The 22,605-nt window shown below is 45.1% G+C and overlaps 1 protein-coding gene across 1 annotated transcript in view; it reads left to right on the top strand.

Annotated features, from left to right (window-relative positions):
* LOC126470940 (uncharacterized) overlaps positions 1-22,605 on the top strand; it is a 520,283-nt gene that overhangs the window by 461,316 nt on the left and 36,362 nt on the right. The window lies entirely within an intron of this gene.

Genomic DNA, 22,605 nt, shown 5'->3' with positions numbered 1-22,605 from the left:
AGTTGCATATCCGAGGTAGTAGTGAACACACTTCATAGCAATTTGACGTCTGTCGCTTGCCGCATTCGGGATTCTGCAAGTTGAACGGCCAGTATAGGGTAACTTTGGTAAGGCCGGTATTACACTATCAAATTTCTTTGTCAAAGATTTGATCAAAGATGTGATCCAATATTCCGTCCAATATATTTGACAAAGATCTTTGACGTAGCGCTAGAAGGGGTATTACACTGTCATCAAATTTTTCGTCAAAGTTCAAGATGGCTGACAACAACTTGTTATTAACCGCAGCAGTTCTACGTACTCCAATTGCATTGTGTGCACATGCGGAAAAGAAGTGGGGGAAAAAATGGAACCATACATACGAAGTTGGCAGTCTTAAAAGTCCTGGGATTACAACTTGATAATAAATTCAGTTGGGAGGAGCACACCACAGAACTGCAGAAAGGCCTTAACAAATCTGCATTTGCAATTCGAGTGTTAGCAGACATAGGCAACACAAAAATGAAAAAGTTGCATACTTTCATTCCATAATGTCATATGGGATAATATTTTGGGGTAAATCTTGAAGTCAAACAAAAGTTTTCAAGGTCCAAAAGCGTGTAATACGTATTATTTGTGGAGTAAATTCACGGACCTCCTGCAGAAACCTCTTCAAAGAACTGGGTATACTAACTACTGCCTCTCAGTATATTTACTTCTTAATGAAATTTGTCGTAAATAATATATCTCTTTTTCCAACAAACAACTCAGTTCATACATACAATAGCAGGAACAAAAATGATCTGCACAAGGACTTAAAAGCACTTACTTTAGTTCAAAAAGGGGTCCACTACTCAGGAACACTCATCTTCAATAATTTGCCAGGAAACATCAAAAATTTAGTTACAAATTAAGATCAGTTTAAAAGGAGCCTGAAAGACTTACTACTGGCCAACTCCTTCTACTCCATTGTCGAAATTTTTAATAGAAACAAATGATGTATTGTATTTATTCATACTATTAGTATTGTTATTTCAGCTTAAAAATAATCGACATTTTCCACATCCACGAGGATCTCCTCAGCATGGATCTATGGAACGAAAAACTAATCTAATCTGGGTGAAGCCGTGGGTTTTACGACGACACGATAAAAGCATTCAACAAAACTTGTTACGTGAGCTTACAGTGGAAGACGTCAAGTCGTACATCAATTACTTAAGAATGGATGAGCATACATTTCTGTATGTGCTCAATGAAGTGTATCCTCATATCACAAAGCACAACATTCACTTAAGAACTGCTACATCTTCAGAAGACAGGCTCATTATAACACTCCGATTCCTTGCTACAGGAGAGGGTTATGTTATGTTGGGTTAGGTTAGGTCAGGTCAGGTTAGGTCTCCAATCTTCTTAATCTATTTTTGTATTCAGGGTGCCTCACGTTGTAAAGCGCCTCATCAGCTTCAGACATCTCTATTAACTTTGTAGTTGTCGGCACACACCAATTGTATTTACCGGCAATGGTTATAAAAACACTACAGACGACAGAACGCTGCAGCGATGCTAGCGCTCCATGTGATAATATGTCACATTGCAGCGAACAGAAGACAAGCGGTTTCTTTGATCAAATATACAGCGAGGCCCTAGATTTGATCAAATATTGGACGACATTTGACAAAGTCCCTATTACACTATCAAATATCTTTGACAAAGATATTGGACAAAGAAATTTGATAGTGTAATACCGGCCCAAGGCCGCCTCAACTGGCGAGGCGAGTTGCTTTGCAGGTTGCAGCAGGGGAGCCACAGTCAGAGCGGGCTGGCTGCCGGCGCGTGGCAGCTGGGAAGCCGATGGCAGCGGCGACTGCGACCCGTGGCGGGCTAGCCAGCCAGCCCGCTAATCGATAGCGAGAGCCGCTGCCGCCGGACCCGGCGAGGTCGGCCGTCGGTGCTCTGCTGAAACTCACCCCCCACCCCTCCCCTCTTATTTTGCACGCCGCCGACCTCCTCCGTCTCGTAACTCATTGTCCGCGGCCGCGGAAACTTCTGCGTGGCAAGTCAGTCCAAGTTTCCTCGATGTTTCACCTGACCTCAGACGCTGCCGATACCAGTCGGCAGTAGTTCCCCTAGTACATCGCCGCTACACCTGCAATGGATTCGTATTCCGTGGCAGCAGGGTTCATTTTAAAGACGGGGTCAATGCAGTTCAGGTTTTCGAGCAGTCCGTAAGTTTGGAACGGTCCCCGAAACAAGATTACTGTCGCTTCCTTTATCTCTCCTCGTCCATCGTCGCTGTGACCTAGTGCACTCTCACACGCTGGGGGGGGGGGGGGGGGGCAAAAATATGGGAACGGCACAAACACTACACATTACCATCCTTAATACAGTGTAGCAAACCACTGGCATCCAAAACAGCTTCCAGTCGTGTCGGAATGGATAAATATACGACCTGTATGGTTTTCAAGGGACTCTTACTGCAAGACAGAGGCAAGTTCAAGTAAGGACGATGGAGCTGGATAGCAGTCACGTATCCTTCTCTCCAGTTGTGCGTCTACATACACTACTGGCCATTAAAATTGCTACACCAAGAAGAAATGCAGATGATAAACGTGTATTCATTGGACAAATATATTATACTAGAACTGACATGAGACAATATTTTCATGCAACTTGGGTGCATAGATCCTGAGAAATCAGTACCCAGAACAACTACCTCTGGCCGTAATAGCGGCCTTGATACGCCAGAGCATTGAGTCAAACAGAGCTTGGATAGCGTGGACAGGTACAGCTGCCCATGCAGCTTCCACACGATACCACAGTTCATCAACAGTAGTGACTGGCGTATTGTGACAAGCCAGTTGCTCGGCCACCATTGGCTAGACGTTTTCAATTGCTGAGAGATCGGGAGAATGTGCTGGCCAGGGCAGCAGTCGAACATTGTCTGTATCCAGAAAGGCACGTACAGGACCTGCTACATACGGTCGTGCATTATCCTGCTGAAATATAGGGTTTCGCAGGGATCGAATGAAGGGTAGAGCCACGGGTCGCAACACATCTGAGATGTAACGTCCACTGTTGAAAGTGCCGTCAATGCGAACAAGAGGTGACCGAGACGTGTAACTAATGTCATCCCATACCATCACGCCGGGTGATACGCCAGTATGGCGATGACGAATACACGCTTCCAATGTGCGTTCACCGCAATGTCACCAAACACGGATGCGACCATCATGATGCTATAAACAGAACCTTGATTCATCCGAAAAATGACTTTTGCCATTCGTGCACTCATGTTCGTCGATGAGTACACCATCGCAGCCGCTCCTGTCTGTGATGCAGCGTCAAGGCTAACCGCAGACATGGTCTCCGAGCTGATAGTCCATGCTGCTGCAAACGTCGTCGAACTGTTGTGCAGATGATTGTTGTCTTGCAAACTCCCCCATCTGTTGACTCAGGGATCGAGACGTTACAGCCATGCGAATAAGATGCCTGTCATCTCGACTGATAGTGATACGAGGCCGTTGGGATCCAGCACGGCGTTCCGTATTACGCTCCTGAAGCCACCGATTCTATATTCTGCTAACAGTCATTGGATCTCGACCAACGCGAGTAGCAATGTCGCGATACGATAAACCGCAATCGCGATAGGCCACAATCCGACCTTTAATAAAGTCGGAAACGTGATGGTACGCATTTCTCCTCGTTACATGAGGCATCACAACAAAGTTTCACCAGGCAACGCCGGTCAATTGCTGTTTGTGTATGACAAATCGGTTGGAAGCTTTCCTCATGTCAGCACGTTGTAGGTGTCGCCACTGTCGCCAACCTTGTGTGAATGCTCTGAAAAGCTAATCATTTGCATATCACAGCATCTTCCTCCTGTCGGTTGAACTTCGCGTCTGTAGCACGTCATCTTCATGGTGTAGAAAATTTTAATGGCCAGTAGTGTATACATGGGGTGCACAAAAATATGAAAAATCGACACACAGTGGTTAAGGCCAAGGAGTCGCATTCCAGAGTACTGCAGTCATAGCCCCGTCCGGCCATCCATATTCAGGATTTCCGTGCTGTCCCTGTTGTGGTGTCACCGCCAGACACCACACTTGCTAGGTGGTAGCCTTTAAATCGGCCGCGGTCCGTTAGTATACGTCGGACACGCTTGTCGCCACTATCAGTGATTGCAAACCGAACACCACCACACGGCAGGTCTAGTCTAGAGAGACTCCCTAGCACTCGCCCCAGTTGTACAGCCGACTTTGCTAGCGATGGTTCACTGTCTACATACGCTCTCATTTGCCGAGACGACAGTTTAGCATAGCCTTCAGCTCCGTCATTTGCTACGACCTAGCAAAGCGCCATATTCAGTTACTATAATCTGAACAGATAATATTGTGAATCATGTACTGTCAAGAGCCACGTTCATCATTAATGGATTAAAGTTAAGTATCAAACTAATTACGTCCGCTTTCTGAATTCTAATTCCTTGTCATGTTCCAGACCTCACGTTAGTATAGTTCTTCCCTCCTCACGCTAGCCTGCGTGAGCCAAAACGTGTGCATTTCGGCCTCCCCTAGTAACACGGTGTTGGCTCTTCTGCCAACACAACAGCTGTATCGCGTAAGATGAATGCCCAGATGTTTGCTTTGGAAGAGACTCTGCGTATTACCTCTCACTCCAATGACACTGTTGTCCGTGAGACGTTAAATCACAAGCTTCCTTCTTCCTTTTTTGGAAAGCAGGAATTACTTACGTAATTTTACTGAAGCAATCTGGCGCTTTAGTGCACTGAACTACAAACTGGAGGGACTGAGCGCCACAATCTGAAGCACGCGTGAATAGAGCGTGAAGAGAATGAGGGGGGAAATGTGCAACAATGTCTGAAGGAAGCGTAATGCGACACGCAACCATTTTTTGCTGCCGAGTGCGGTTAGCTTGTGCAGTGCTGTTTTTCGCAACATTCTCTTTGACATACTGAACACGTTCCTTCAGAGTTATTCCAAAACCACTGCTGGGTGTGGTAGTCGTTAACCCAGAGTTGGTTACAACACAGAGCTTAACTAGGCGTGGTCGTACTCGAGATGGTATGTCCTCGCCTTTTTTCATGTCTGTGAACAGGCCTACTCACACTCTTAAATTGGGAGCTTGAAATAATTCTCGCTGCTTGAAGGGTGGACAGCAGTTGTACCATTGTAAGATAGCGGACGGCGATGCTAGACTTATTTGTCAGTAGAAACATTATGCTTTCAAATCTGTGTGTGACTTTCGAGTGGAGTGGAAAGAACATAAGTATTTAGTGCCCTGAACATGTCGAATTCTGTACCTTCAAAACAGCATTTGTTGGAAGTGGTTCTCTTTTTCTTTCATCTCAAGAAATCTGCTACGCAAAGTTATTGTCTGCTAGTGGAAGCGTGTGGAGAACATATTCTGTCGGAAACAACGTGCAGGGATTGGTTTCGAAGATTCAAAGACAACGATTTTGAGGTGAGTGACGATATGCGCAATTGTCGGTGTGGTGTATCGTGGGCTGCTGCATCCGTCTCAAATATTGTACGCTGAACGCTACGAAGCGCAATTACTCAATTTGAATGACGCACATAAGACAAACGCCCGCAGTATGCTCAGAAACGGGCAGAGTCATTCTGCTTCATAACAATGCCAAATCAAATGTTGAAAATCAAGTGAAGGAAATCTTCAGGGCACTTCGACGGGATGTCTTACCCCACCTACCATATTTATCAGACATCGCCCATTCCGGTTATAATTTGTTTCGATCCATGCCTTTCTGAACAACGCGTTACATCTTTTAACGATCTCGAAAACTGCCTCCGTGAGTGGGTCACCTCAAACGATTCTTTTTTATCGCGGTATCCATTTGTTACTCGCGAAGTTGAAAAAAAAATGGTTCAAATGACTCTGAGCACTATGGGACTTAACATCTGAGGTCATCAGTCCCCTAGACTTAGAACTACTTAAACCTAACTAACCTAAAGACATCACACACATCCATGCGCGAGGCAGGATTCGAACCTGCGACCATAGCGGTCGCGCAGTTCCAGACTGAGCGCCTAGAACCGCTCGGCCACTCCGGCCGGCAAAGTTGGAAAAGGTTGTAGCTGCCGTAGAATACTATTTTCGGTAAATTATCTTACACCAGTCCACTGAAATAAACATGTGTTTCTGAGCCAACAAACAGTTCAAGTTACTGTATAGGTTGGTCTACAGTCCGACGTGGAATCGGAACCACAGCGGCAGCTTTTACTTACACAGTAGATGACCACGGCCGATAAATATGATACTGCAACAAAAAGGTATCTAGACATACCACAATCGAGTTCCAGATGTTTGCAGTTGTATTCTGGCACCCAGCAAGGCGCTTGCATTGTAAATCTTAACATGCAACTCCAAATAAAACGCCGATGCTCACGCGGTGGGACTACGTACGGAAGTGTCCTTAGACATCGTCCGAGTTACGGTTGAAGATGGAGCTCAACAACTGTATATCTTTTTAACGCCTCATGTTTTGGCAAGATTTCCACACTCTCCATCAGGAACAACGAAATCTCGTGATTCCTTGAATAGAACACATTTAGCGATTCAGTGGACTTATATTTACGTATTTCACTAAAAAGTTTAGCTATCATGAAAAGATTAAGTTTCTTTTTTTTAACTGCGAATAATAATCAGTGAATGACGGCGAAAGAAAAGAAACACTTTAATCACTAATCACGGTTAGACATGTGAAGAGAGCATCGTATTATGTTACATATTGCTGCGAAGAAAAGGGGGGGGGGGGCAAATGCAAGCAAACAATACATGCTGTCGCTACTCAGCTTTTTCCTACGTTATACAGTCTTATTTTCTTTTATTTATTCGTATGGCTAGGGCCCCGCGTCGGGCAGGCCGTTCGCCGGGTGCCGATCTTTCAATTTGACGCCACTTCGGCGACCTGCAGTCGATGAGGATGATAAGATGATAATGAGGACAACACAACACCCAGTCCCTGGGCGGAGAAAATTCCCCGACCCAGCCGGGAGTCGAACCCGGGCCCAGAGGACTGACAATCCGTTACGCTGACTATTCAGCTACCAGGGGCGGACACGTTATACAGCAAAACATAGTCGCTTTCATTGACCTGAACAACATATGAAAGAGGTTATAAGATGAGTATCAAGAGAGGTAAAACAAGGGTAACGAAATGTAGCCGTGTTGAGCGAATTAGAGTAGGGAATGAGACACTGCAAATGTCCGTCTCTTTAGGAGCGCTCAGCGCTTCTGACTGCCATGCGGCAGGCCCGGGTTCGATTTCCGCTGAGGTCGAAGATTTTCTCCGCACAGGGTCTGGATATCGTGTTGTCCTCATCGTCATTTCATCATCATCCACACACAAGTTGCCCAATGTGACGTCAACTGAAAAGACTTGCACTCGGAGGCCAAACTTCCCCAGGTGTGTCATGTATGAAGTCTTCACGGGTTGTCAGCCGAGTAGCGTCGTCGTCTCGTAGCAACGTTTCGATGGAATGCGTCTCCATCATCTTCGCCTGAAGATGATGGAGACGCATTCCATCGAAACGTTGCTACGATACGACGACGCTACTCGGCTGACAACCCGTGAAGACTTCATGTATGAAATTCGCCTAGAAAGCCTGCACTCACATATTCCCCAGGTGTGGACTCCCGGCCATCAATGCCATACGATCATTGCATTTCATTCCACTAAAAGTAATACATCAGTCTGCTATTTGGGCAGAAAGTGAGAGACATTGGTCAAAGTAGAGAGGATATAAAATGCAGACTGGCAGTAGCAAGAAAGGTTTTTCTGAAAATGAGAAATTTAAGTATTAGGGAATCTTTTCTGAAGCTTTTTGTCTGGAGTGCACCATTGTGCGGAAGTGCAGCGTGGACGATAAACAGTTCAGACAAGAAGAGAATAGAAACTTTTGAAATGTGATGTTAACAGCAAAATTTTGTAGATTAGATGGGTATATAGATCAACTAATGAAAAGGTCCTGAATCGAATAGGGAACTGACTAAGATATGGAATCGATTGATAGGACACATCCTGAGGCATCAGTTAATCATGGAGAATGGAAGAAAAGGGAGGGGGTTTAAATTTTGTAGAAGAACACCAAAGACAGACTACACTAAGCAGATATAATGGATTTAGGCTACTGTACCTGTGCATAGATTATGAGACTTTCACAGGATACGCTAGCGTGCAGAGCTGCATCAAACCAGTCTTCGGATTGAAGACTCTTGCAACAAAGACCATATGAGACTATACTACAGTTTTCGGAAGGCGTGGTTTATCATAATTAAGTCAATACTAGCAATTAGAAAATTGTTTATTTGTACACTAAATGAACTGAACGCTGTTAGACGTAAGATATTTAAAATGATATAGTAAGAATTAAAACTGGCAAAAATCCTTGTTTTTAAACTAACTCTCTTTTTACACTCGTAACAACTGCGTTGGAGGGAACGAAAGTGTTTTTACGTCTAAAAGTTGTCAAATATTTATCGCATACACTGATTGGGCGTGTAAGAGCACAGAATGGAAGAAGTTTATGCAATTATGCATTATGTTGCACTTGAAAAACACTGACTTAATTGAAAAGAATGGTCTGCCTTAACCATTAGGCATTTTACGAAAGAAGAATTCGCAGCGATATGGCTAAACAGCGTAATGTGGGCAGCGAAGAAAGCGCTGTTGGCAGCACTGGAGCAGGTGCCCGGTAACTCCCCGTGCGCTCTGTTTGCCGCCACGCCCTGCGCGCCACCATTAGCTGATTAAACAACACACCCCGCTCTCTCCCAGCGTCCAGGTGTGCTTCGCCCTCAACCTCACTGCCACCCCCCTCCCCTCCCTCCCCCCCCCACACACACCATCTCATTCCTTTCTATCCCATCTCCTCCCTCTTAACCTTTCCCATCCTCCTCGCTTATGTCAAAGAGCAATTTCGTATTGTTCGGTAAAAGTCGGTGTGTCGTGCAGATACTAAAACTTCTTGCGAGAGTACACTTTCCATTCCATTAGCTCTATTACAGCACACAGCGGGGGACTGAACTGTCCTCTGTTCCCGCAGTCAATGACAATGATTTTTTCTGGCGGAGAAACTTGAGATATTCGAGCAGAACTGGAAATGCTCTTAATCCACTTTTATAAAAAAATCTTTAACTTTGCTTCAACTTTTCCTATTATGCTCTTGTGTATTTGCGAAGCAAATGAATGGAAGTCGCCAATTTGGGGATTTTCGTGTGCCATCCTGATGGAGATTTTGCAAAGATTTCCTAACTCACTTCACGCGAGTGTATGGGTTTATTCATTACCGTAAGTGTTTTATGTATAATGAACTCTATGGCGACTGTGGTTTTATGACTATAAATAAGTCAACGAAGCTAAACTGTGTGTAGATTGATAAATTACTGCTGCAAGTAGCTTGAGACCTGTGAACAATAAGTTTGCTTATTGTATTTAAAGAACACCATCGTGGAATTTCCAAAAGTTGTTCTGAAGAATATTCAATTATAGACAAATAGTGTTGGGCTCGGCCCAGCAACCATGTTCAAGGCACGTATTATCACTTCATCAAGTTTAAGGATGATTCCTTGGCGTCAAATAAACAATTGGTTGTTGCTGAAGCATGTACCACGCATACTGGCGAACAGTTTCACTCAAATAATTCTAAAACGGTATGTTACTTTACTGCTATTTTCAAGAGCTAAGGATCATAATTAAACAAAGTCGTCCTGTTAAAAAGACGCATTGTGACTTCCGTATCTCGACAGACAAAAATCTATACACAGTCATGCAAGAAAATACTCGCCGCCTCTCCCCCTCTTTAGTGTACTATCATTTGCCGAATTCTGTGTTCCGATCATGAACTTACTAACCATTAGGGGTTTATGAGTTATGTGCGTAGTTCTGTATAAGCTGAGCAGTATGGAGGACTTTCCATTATTAAGTCCTCTGTTCCTACGTAAGTTTTTCGTCCCTTATTTAGTTATTTAATTTATTTAAGCCTGTGGTATGATGACAGCAACAGATTTATGAAACACATACAGTTTGCAATTACACATTTAAGGATATAGCCAGATAGCTAATACCTTTGAATCCTCAAAATTAATAATTTAATAATACTAAGGAGGAGAACATTTAAACCACAAAACTACGACTGTTAATTAGAATAGATTCATTTAATCAGAGTTCAAAATCTAGTAAATGAAGCCGACTGATAGCAGAGGGAGAAGCCTTAATAAAGTCACTGAATGGTCCTGTATACTTTTTCAGAGGGCAGTCTCTGACAATATGCTGAACGGTTTGTTTTTGGCCCCATGATAGAAGGCTGGAGATTTTCGGAGATCCCACTTGTGCATTATAGCATTGCACCTGGAGTGACCGGTTCTTGTCCTGTTCAGTCTTGTCCGCTCTCCTCTCTTCGGATCAAATCCTGGTAGAGTGGCAGATGGATTTTGAGCACGTCGATGTTTTGTTGTTGCAGCATTCCATCTCTTGCGCCACTCTTCTTTAATGCCAAACTCTGTTGTTTCTTCCACTGTGCCGCAGCGGAGTGCGTGATGTCAAACAGTCTGAAGAGGGTGGTTTAAGACTGTATGAGTTAGAAATTCTTAGGGATAGTCGGAATGATGCAGCTTCCTCCATTCTTGAGTGTTTGCGTCTTGGCGTTGCAATTCGGATAGTGGAATGTTACTGATCTGTACAGCCAAAAAAAAATTGTTCAAGTGGCTGTAAGCACTATGGGACTTAACATCTGAGGTCATCAGTCCCCTACAATTAGAACTACTTAAACCTAACTAACCTAAGGACATCACACACATCCATGCCCGAGGCAGGATTCGAACCTGCGACCGTACCAGCCCCGCGCATCCGGACTGAAGCGCCTGGAATTGTTCGTCCACAGCGGCCGGCAGCCAAGGTATTGGTGTGGATTTTCGTGTACCCGCAATAATACTCATTGATTCATTCAAATGGACATCTAGCTTCCTTGTATACGCAGTGTGTTTCCATGCTGGAACACAGTATTCAGCCACGAGATTTTTTTCGTATTTGCTGCAAACGATAAATCCATAATTATTTACTTAGGTACTGCCTTCCCTCCTTGCTTGCATTATCATCCGTACAGTAATGGAAAATAAACACAAGCATTAAAATTTATTAAGTCATTGATTTGGATGTGACAGAAACACACACATAAGCGTTATTCACTCGACTAAAATCTTATAACTGAATCCCGTGTCACGAAAATGAGAAAATGAATTGATTGATACTGTGTCGCTATAGAGATAGTCACTCGACGGATCAAAATCCCGTACCTCTAAAATATGAGGGGCGTTTGAAAAGTCCGTGCAAAAATAAAAACCTCTTACGTGTTTGGGGTAAACCTTTTTTATTTTTCGACATAATCTCCTTTTAGATTTATACGCTGTTATAATTTGTTAATCCCTTCCGAATAATAGGAATTGTCCAAGTCTGCAAAACAGCTATTAGTTGCTGCAATCACCTCTCTTGAATAAAATCTTTGTCCCGCCAGCCATTTCTTCAAATTGGGGAACAAATAGTAGTCCGAGGGAGCCAAGTCTGGAGAATAGGGAGGATGTGAAACGAGTTGGAATCCTATTTCCATTAATTTTGCGACCGCAACTGCTGAGGTGTGTGCTGGTGCATTGTCGTGATGGAAAAGGACTTTCTTGCGCTCCAATCGCCGGCGTTTTTCTTGCAGCTCGGTTTTCAAACGGTCCAATAACGATGAATAATATGCACCTGTAATAGTTTTACCCTTTTCCAGATAGTCAACGAGGATTATCCCTTGCGAATCCCAAAAGACAGTCGCCATAACCTTTCCGACTGAAGAAATGGTCTTCGTCCTTTTTGGTGCAGATTCTCCCTTGGTAACCCATTGTTCAGATTGTTGTTTGGTCTCAGGAGTATAGTAATGTATCCATGTTTCATCCACAGTGACGGAACGACGCTTAAAGTCCTGCGGATTCTTCCTGAACAGCTGCAAACCATCCTTGCAGCACTTCACACGATTCTGTTCTTGGTCAAACGTGAGCAATCGCGGAATCCATCTTGCGGATAGCTTTCTCATGTCCAAATGTTTATGCAAAATATTATATACCCTTTCATTCGAGATGCCCACAGCACTAGCAATCTCACGCACCTTAACTATAATGTCATCCATCACCATATCATGGATTTTATCAATGATCTCTGGAGTCGTAACCTCCACAGGGCGTCCAGAACGTTCAGCATCACTTGTGCCCATATGGCCACTCCGAAAATTTTGAAACTATTCTAATCGAAGGTGCAGAGTCACCGTAATGTTTATCAAGCTTCTCTTTAGTCTCCTGAGGCGTTTTGCCTTTCATAAAGTAATGTTTAATCACCACACGAAATTCTTTTTCGTCCATTTTTTGACAATCACTCGACTTCCTCGATTCACCCTAATGCCAAACTCAAAGAAATAGACCAATATGGCTGAAACTTGGTGTGCGTTCTTTCCGAAGATGCTACTAACTAAACATGACCTCGATACGCGCCGGTGGTGCCATCTCCCGGACTTTGGACGGACCTTTCAAACGCCCCTCATACTATTAACTGCATGAAATCAACCTTACGACTGATTGCCACAGCCCTACCTAACTAGCTACTGCGAAGTAAACACCATTCTTCAGTTAATGTGAGGCTTATCTATGTCTCCTCATGTATACGCGCTTAGCGCGCTAGTGTATGTGTGTGTGTGTGAAAGAGAGAGAGAGGGAGGGAGGGAGGGGGAGAGAGAGAGAGAGAGAGAGAGAGAGAGAGAAAAAAAAATTCTCGAGCGGATGGAAACCTCCGTTTCCGCCGGCTGCTGGTGTGTCCGGTCCGCGATAATGCCAGTCCTGTGCGTTAGAGCGTTAGTGTGTTGCGGTCGTCGCCCTGGCGACATGCGTGAGCTCGTGCTGCATCTATTCTGTGCGCTCTTTTAGGACGAAAGACTCGCATTTTGTGATAATTTTCAGTTGAGGCGTTTAAAATTATCCAGTTGAAACGTTGCAGTGTCATATAGGCCTACTTCACCGAACTGTACTTTCGCTCATGGTGTATGGCCAGGAAACTGAAATTAGTCTTTAGCTTTTTCACTCTGGATGTGTAAAATGTGCCAGTTTTGTTGTAACATTCCAAATCTTCGAGGCTTCTCTTCACTTATTATATCAACTTGATGGTGGTGACTGTATCGAAGTTTAGTTTGTGTCCGGTATTGAGGACGATCTGTGAGCGATCACTCTCTGAACGTGATTTTTTTTTTTGTGTAGTGTAGCGTTTTGTCGATCCGGATTCTATAGCTGAACGCCACTGACATGGCTGATTGTTTCACAACTGCGGATCCTGCAAGCAGAAATATTACACTGGAATTCAGGTTTGGAGAACATAGTCTGAAAGAAGAGAAGGCTGAATTATCTTAGACAGCATTTCTGCTTATGTGGGAAGAAATCGAAGTAGTTTCTGATGGAAGGCAGACACCAGCGTATATGAAAGAAAGAGTATAAATGCAGCGGGTTGTGTAGAACAAGTTTATGGAAGCTTAGCTACTGTTCACGGCATTTGCGACATCAGTGTGTCGTCTGCATCACACACAATTTATTACTAAAGGGTAATCTAACTGTCAGCGTCTGTGCCTCTGTTTTAAATTGTTTCATGCATTTAGCATAAAGATAATTTCCCGTTCTTGATTTACCTAACTGCCTCGAAGTATGGACAGGCTACAGCTGTCACCTAAATACCAGGTTAACGATACTGTTATTGAATACAGAGAACTTTCGTGCGGTAAGCAGTAGCAAAATTGCGATGTGGTATTATAAGCCATTTTATGGCCCTTGTGAATGATCAGTCGGAATCTTATAACACTGCAGTGTGGAACTGAACGACCATTCACCACCATCCACAGAGCAGCACAAGTTGGTTCTGAAAAACAGTTTGTGGTCTGCCCAGATGCAACAAGTAGCAAGGCAACTGCAACATCATAGCCAGGTGGCGAATTGGACTAATCAACTAATGATTTCGAGCAATTGGCTAATTATCTGGAGTAGCTAGGTAGTGAGTTGGATTTGGTGGCCAGTTGGTTGGAGAATCCAGTTAGTAAGTTGTAGTGGACGTCTAGTGGATTGGAATTAGTGACCATTGAGTTGGCTGGGTGACCACTGAGTTGGGTAGGTGACCATTCCGTTGGAGTTGGTGGCCAGTGACTCACGGTAGGCAGTGAGCGAGTGGAGTAGGTGGCCAGCGAGTTGGAGTAGGTGGCAAGGCAGTCAGTACATTCGACCATGGCGAGCGGCAAACCTCGATCGGGTGTTCTGTGGTGGTGCTGCCCGTGTGTGGCGCGCCCCGACGAAGTGGACGCGCCCGAGCTACACGTGCTGTGCACCAAGAGGCCTCTCTTGCCGCCTCTCAGGTCACGTGACTCACCAGCAGGGCTCACCGACGCCGTCAACGGTGCCTACGCGCACGGTCCAGAGGTCTCCGTAGTCGCCCCCTCCGACGACGAATCAGAAGGTAAACTGCCGACCTCGTCAGCCGAAGAATTTCTACCAACCAGGTCCCTGCGGTTTTTTCTTCTCGTTGTCAAAAGCTAAAAAATCGGTGGTAATGCTTCACAGTTCACGCACAAGTTCCCAGATAATATGTGCGTGTGCGATGGATGTATAACTGTGCCGTTGTGTGTGTGTGTGTGTGTGTGTGTGTGTGTGTGTGTGTGTGTGTGTGTGTGTGTTTGCGAAGACCTTGTTATGTTATGTTAACGGGAGACCTAGAAACGCCGGAGAGGCTCCGTCCCCGCCGCAGCCGCAGACGGCTAGCGCAGTCCACTTCACCCCTCCGCCACCCCACACCGAACCCAGGGTTATTGTGCGGTTCGGCCCCCGGTGGACCCCCCAGGGAACGTCTCGCACCAGACGAGTGTAACCCCTATGTTTGCGTGGTAGAGTAATGGTGGTGTACGCGTACATGGAGAACTTGTTTGCGCAGCAATCGCCGACATAGTGTAGCTGAGGCGGAATAAGGGGAACCAGCCCGCATTTGCCGAGGCAGATGGAAAACCGCCTAAAAACCATCCACAGACTGGCCGGCTCACCGGACCTCGACACAAATCCGCCGGCCGGATTCGTGCCGGGGACCAGGCGCTGCTTCCCGCCCGGAATGCCGTGCGTTAGACGGCATGGACAACCGGGCGGGCTTGCGAAGACCTTACCTTTAGTCTTTTGTTTAGTTTACAAAAGGCGAGCCCCGAACAGCAGATTTTCAAATACGGGAATCCTGTGGGTTTAGTTTTCTTGTAGTTGTTGGTTACCCACGTTTGCAGGTCCACATTTCTGTTATATCTTTCATGTGACCTGAATTTTATAAATAAAGAAAAACATTGAGTAATGTTTGTCTATTATTGATCCGTACACAAACACGAACATGAGTACGATACACAGGAATATCTCGCTGGATCAATTTTGCCACCTTCACGCGAGGCAAAAACAATACAGGGCCATTTTGAAAACATACGCACATTTGCAACTGAGGCTGCGCCTTTTGTTCTAGTGTATTGTGACGTCATTCCCACCGCGTCAGACAGCAGTACGTCGGAATTACGTTGTTTCTTATGAATACGGTTCAGTTTCATTCAGTTTTAAAGTTGATGACGGCTATAATTCATTGCATCCAAATGACATTAGCAATCCGTCACAAATTGCCGGTTCTGTTCGCAAGCAAATTGTTTGCAACATGCTAACTGAACTGGATTGAAAGAAGGCGGAAAAAACTAAAAACATACAAAAACAAAAATCACTAGAAAAATGATAAAATAAAAATCAAACAGAATGTTACCGTGATGTATATCGAACGATTCCGTCTTGTCAAAGGCTTTTGTATTTGTATTACATTGTGTGGAACTGGGGACCTAGAAACGACGGAGAGGCTTCGTCCCCGCCATAGCCCTCAATGGTTCACAACCTAACAGGCTATAGCAGTCCACTCAAACTACCGCCGTCCCACACCGAACCGAGGGTTATTCTGCGGTTCGGCCTCCAGTGGAGCTCCGCCCCCCCCCCCCTTCCCCCCCCCCCCACCCCACCCCCCCTAAGATCCACTGGAAGTACTATGTTAAGCGGGAGGTGAGGAAACTTGAATTTCATAGTTGAGCGGCTGCACATAAGCCACACATCACGTCGGTAAATGCCAACGAAGCCTCGCTTGGTGCAAGGACCGTAAACATTGGACGATTGAACAGTGGAAAAACGTTGTGTAGAGTGACAAATCACGGTACATAATGTGGTGATCCGATGGCAGGGTGTGGGTAGAGCCCGATGAGCATCTTCTGCCAGCGTGTGTAGTGCCAACAGTAAAATTCGGAGGCGGTGGTGTTATGGTATGGTTGTGTTTTTCATGGAGGGAGTTTGCACCCATTGTTGTTTTGCGTGGCACTATCACAGTACAGGCCTACATTGATGTTTTAAGCACCTTCTTGCTTCCCACTGTTGAAGAGCAATTCGAGGAAGGCGATTGCATGTTTCAACACGATCGAGCATCTATTCATAATGCACGACCTGTGGCGGAGTGCTTACACGACAATAACACCCCTGTAATGGACTAGCCTGCATGCAGTCCTGACCTGAATCCTTTAGAATACCTTCGGAATGTTCTGGAACGCCGACTTCGTGCCAGGCCTCACCGACCTACATCGATACTTCTTCTCAGTGCAGCACTCCGTGAGGAACGGGCTGCCATTCCCCAAGAAACCTTCCAGCACCTGATTGAACGTAAGCCTGCGCGACTGGAAGCTATCATCAAGGCTAAGGGTGGGCCTACACCATATTCCAGCATTATCGATGGAGGGCGCGATGAAATTATTAGTCATTTTCAGCCAGGTGTGCGGATACTTTTTATCGCGTAGTGTAGCTAACACCGGCAGGATCGAGTATGGCTCTTGTCATCTTTGATTAAATGAAACTCCGAACACATCAGGCATATTGTTTGGCTTTTTGAATGAACTGGAGCTTTACTGAACTCTTCTCTAATCACAGCTCCATTACGTCGAAGTCATCTGTCGGATGACGTAGAGCAGTATTTATGACACGGGATTCGCACTCATGAGGTACGGAATTCAAATCTTCTCTCCGTAAACAGCTCGAGACGAATGATGGTTCCCTTGAGAAGGGTGCAACTGATTTCATTCCTCATCCTTGTTCAATCTGAACTTATGCTCGAATGAGGTTGTACTGGTTTTAACAGACTAGCTTTGTATTCTGGATGATGCAGGGTTCATTCTTCATCCAGCCATCGTAATTTTGGCTTTTCCTGGTTTCCCAAAATTACTTCAGGCAAAAAATGCCTTGATGGCTTCTGCAGGGCTACGGCCGACTTCCCATCACATTCTTATTGAAATAATCCTGTATATAAATACCTGTGCGGTATGAATTCTTTTTTTGTGAAGCTGTTATGCCATGAAAAATCCTATCTATATAAATAAAAATGTAAATGTTCGTTTGTTCAAAATCGTCTATCTCCGAAAGTTCTTGAAAGATTGCTTTGAAATTTTGATACAACATTGCATTCTAATACAGGCGTGTTTTTAGGTACGTGTAACTTTTCGAGATTTTTTGTAACATTTACAGTTTCTATGTAAGTACAAAAGTAGATGTTCGTTTCTTCAAAATCTCAAATCTCCGATAGTTCTTCATGGGTTGCTTTGAAAATTTAACACGACGTTGAATTCTATTACGGGTGTGTTTTAGGTACCTAATTCATTAATATATGTATATTTTATTAGGTATAATATACACTCCTGGAAATGGAAAAAAGAACACATTGACACTGGTGTGTCAGACCCACCATACTTGCTCCGGACACTGCGAGAGGGCTGTACAAGCAATGATCACACGCACGGCACAGCGGACACACCAGGAACCGCGGTGTTGGCCGTCGAATGGCGCTAGCTGCGCAGCATTTGTGCACCGCCGCCGTCAGTGTCAGCCAGTTTGCCGTGGCATACGGAGCTCCATCGCAGTCTTTAACACTGGTAGCATGCCGCGACAGCGTGGACGTGAAGCGTATGTGCAGTTGACGGACTTTGAGCGAGGGCGTATAGTGGGCATGCGGGAGGCCGGGTGGACGTACCGCCGAATTGCTCAACACGTGGGGCGTGAGGTCTCCACAGTACATCGATGTTGTCGCCAGTGGTCGGCGGAAGGTGCACGTGCCCGTCGACCTGGGACCGGACCGCAGCGACGCACGGGTGCACGCCAAGACCGTAGGATCCTACGCAGTGCCGTAGGGGACCGCACCGCCACTTCCCAGCAAATTGGGGACACTGTTGCTCCTGGGGTATCGGCGAGGACCATTCGCAACCGTCTCCATGAAGCTGGGCTACGGTCCCGCACACCGTTAGGCCGTCTTCCGCTCACGCCCCAACATCGTGCAGCCCGCCTCCAGTGGTGTCGCGACAGGCGTGAATGGAGGGACGAATGGAGACGTGTCGTCTTCAGCGATGAGAGTTGCTTCTGCCTTGGTGCCAATGATGGTCGTATGCGTGTTTGGCGCCGTGCAGGTGAGCGCCACAATCAGGACTGCATACGACCGAGGCACACAGGGCCAACACCCGGCATCATGGTGTGGGGAGCGATCTCCTACACTGGCCGTACACCACTGGTGATCGTCGAGGGGACACTGAATAGTGCACGGTACACCCAAACCGTCATCGAACCCATCGTTCTACCATTCCTAGACCGGCAAGGGAACTTGCTGTTCCAACAGGACAATGCACGTCCGCATGTATCCCGTGCCACCCAACGTGCTCTAGAAGGTGTAAGTCAACTACCCAGGCCAGCAAGATCTCCGGATCTGTCCCCCATTGAGCATGTTTGGGACTGGATGAAGCGTCGTCTCACGCGGTCTGCACGTCCAGCACGAACGCTGGTCCAACTGAGGCGCCAGGTGGAAATGGCATGGCAAGCCGTTCCACAGGACTACATCCAGCATCTCTACGATCGTCTCCATGGGAGAATAGCAGCCTGCATTGCTGCGAAAGGTGGATATACACTGTACTAGTGCCGACATTGTGCATGCTCTGTTGCCTGTGTCTATGTGCCTGTGGTTCTGTCAGTGTGATCATGTGATGTATCTGACCCCAGGAATGTGTCAATAAAGTTTCCCCTTCCTGGGACAATGAATTCACGGTGTTCTTATTTCAATTTCCAGGAGTGTATATGTAATATGTAACGGGATCACATTGTTACCAGAAGTATCTAAAAGCACCTTTCCAATTTACTTCAAATTATTAAAATGGTTCAAATGCCTCTGACCATTATGGGACTTAACATCTGAGGTCGTCAGTCCCCTGGAACGTAGAACTACTTAAACTTAACTAACGTAAGGACATCACACACGTCCATGCCCGAGGAAGGATTCGAACCTGCGATCGTAGCGGTCGTGCGATTCCATACTGAAGCACCTAGAACCGCTCGGTCACTGACGCCGGCTCAAAGTTTTACACGTCACTGTAATACGCATTGAGAGACACAGAGACTATGTACTTTCTGCACACATAGTGTTAACAGCAACGTCGGTATTTTTTCAGGGTTAATTCTCAGCGTTAATATCGTTGTCAGCAAACAGAAAGTTGTATTTATGACTTACTGGTTTGTGATTATTAGAATGCTTCTGCAGTTTCTGAATTTGCAATAACACTAAACTGGGCTTAAGGTCAGAGAGAGAGGGGAAGAAGAAATGGACAGAGGGATGGTAGGAAACGGAGATGAGCAGAGAGAGAGAGAGAGAGAGAGAGAGAGAGAGAGAGAGAGAGAGAGAAACAGGGGGAGGGGGAGGGGGAGGTGACGTACTGAGAGAGGGAAAGCAGGAGGAGTTGGAGAGAAAGAAGAGGGAGGAGATGGACAGAATGTGGGGAGAGGAGGCTATGGACAGAGAAAGGGAGAAGGAGCAGGAAATTGACAAAGAAAGGGTGCGGGGGAGATGGGGGAGATTAGGACGTATATCCAATTCCCATACATGTTAGAAACGTGTGCTTTCGCTTTCCTTTCTTTTTCATTTAAGCAGACTGAGCCTCGGCAAAGCATAGCCGGATATAGTTAGTATATTTATGAAAGTGCTCCGCTCCGATGTTTGAATTTTCAAAGCTTTTCATCACCTATCGAACCGTACGGTACTTCTAATTTGATTTCGACTGGTATTGCTTTAGGGACTTCCCACAAACTGAAATGTGCGTGCGGCACCATCGGCCGCGAGAGCCTTTCTAGTGAGTTCGACCGCCTAGTTCAAGTATTTTGACGCCTCTTCGCGCACTTACGCGTCGGTGATGATGATGATGATGATGATGATGATGATGATGATGACAAAGCACACATCCAGTCCCGAGCGGAGAAAATCCCCGACTCGGCCGGAACCGAACCCGGAGCCTCTGATTGAGAGTCAGCTACGCTAACATTAAGACCGCAAGGTGCTGGCGAACTTTCCGCAGAAGCGACAGCGTTATTCCCTCCTGCGAGAAATGCACCCACGCTGTATGCGGAAACTGAATGAAGGATCCCTCCATTATTTAGGGATCGAGTGAAATGGTGGTGTGGTGAATGGAGGCACAGGATTTTCAAACTGGATGAGCCAGTTAAAACCCTGTCCTGTCATCGTGATTCAGGTTTTCCGTACTCTCATAAATTGGATTTATATACTCTGCCACGTCAGAACCCCTCCTTCACATCACCGTCGGCAGAACGTTACACTTCACCTTCACTGTTATACTAGTCAGAAATACATCTTTTGTCTGCAGATTGAGGAGCTTTTATAAATATAACAGCAGCAATTGTTCTTAATGGATATAATAGCGAATCAGTTGTAAGGAGAAAACTAAATAAAATTTATATTTCTAAATAATGTATATAATACATCAGATTTTCAAAAAATTACTCTAAGCACTATGGGACTTAACATCTGAGGTCATCAGTCCCCTAGACTTAGAACTACTTAAACCTGACTAACTTAAGCATATCACACAAAACCATGCCCGAGGCAGCATTCGAACCTGCGACCGTAGCAGTAGCGCGGCTCCGGACTGAAGCGCCTAGAACCGCTCAGGCACAACGGTCGGCCATCAGATTTTACTCTTGAAGATGGTATTGAACAACAGCCCATATTTCTATATCATTTTAACTCAATTACTTTCGGACGCAGACTTTTTCAGGATAGAACTACCATGGTTATAAAAACAGGAGTATAAAAATAATGATTTAATGATATGTGTGAGGAAAAACGTAATTGGTGTCGTCGCTTTATTATCTAAATTTATATATCTTTAAAACACTATTGACAAAGCTTTTCAAGTTCATTATTCATGATGGACGAAATAAAAACAAAATCTGTCGTTTGTAACGACCCGCTTTGAGGTCTTAACTCTCATCTTCAGGCTGTGTCGTTTTAAATTTTTATCTACAGCGCCCATCTGGGGTATGTAAGTTTTCTGCTGTAAGACCACAACGCCGCCGTCCAGTTGGATACTAATGCAGATGCTGGAGATCGAAATGTATAACTTATCTTCAGGTAGTGTTGCTTTAAAGCACTGAAACACATCGTACAGCATTATTAAAATCATTTGTGACTATTTACCGATGTCTGTGTGATTTATGTGGGCTGTTCGGTTTTTATTTATTTATTCTTCAACCTCTGAAAGGCGAAAATAAGACATGTGTACTGGTATGTAAAAGAATTATTTTATTACTATATGTAACACTTATGTTAACTTTCCGACATAATCAACGTAACGGATGAGGTACTTGTCGTACCTGTGGACAAGCTTTCCAGTAGCCTCTCCATAAAGTGTTACCGCTAATGAATTGAAATAAGCCTTGACATTGTCTTGAAGTTCCTCGTTAGTTAGGAAGCGCCGCCCTCCTACGCATTTTAGGAAGGAAAAAGGAAAAATTGAATGTTACTCGGCACTGGGTTGGAACTGTATGGCGGGTAATTGAAAGGTCGTTTGTAATAAAATGCTTTATTTCTTGACCCTCTTTCATTATGCACATCAACTTGGCCGTCTTTAAATTTTCGATACCATTCGTACACATCACCACTCGTGAGGTTTTCTCCATACACACGGCGCAGTCTTCCATGAATTTCTGCTGCACTATTCTTTTCTGCTTTCTGGAAACGAATAATGTTTCCCGATTGTCACATAGTGAAAGAATCAATTGCGACGGCCATTTTTATGTGACTGCAGCTCAACGCAGACTGACGTCTTGATCTCGGCAGTGAAAGAGCGTGTGTGGTGCGGAGATGCGCGGTCGCCTATTGTGCACACAACCCGCCTAACGCTTATGCTGTGCGATCGGAGACTAAAGAAAAAAAAATTCTTAGTTATCCTCATTCATTCATCATACACAGTTACTTAAATCTTCCGTATAATTGTTTTGCTGTGGAATCCCATCAGGCAACCTTAAAATACAAGTATATACCCTTAAAAAATACGATAATATTCTTCTCCAGCACCATTGAGATTATATAACTTCAAATTGACAACATTTTATCAGCCTTTCAACACAGTTTTTCCTTGAAAAATATTCCATCAGACTTCCAATAAATAG

This window comes from Schistocerca serialis, chromosome 1 (genome assembly GCF_023864345.2).
Source record: "Schistocerca serialis cubense isolate TAMUIC-IGC-003099 chromosome 1, iqSchSeri2.2, whole genome shotgun sequence".
In the NCBI taxonomy this organism is placed as follows: domain Eukaryota; kingdom Metazoa; phylum Arthropoda; class Insecta; order Orthoptera; family Acrididae; genus Schistocerca; species Schistocerca serialis.
This window is presented reverse-complemented; position numbering and strand designations above follow the sequence as displayed.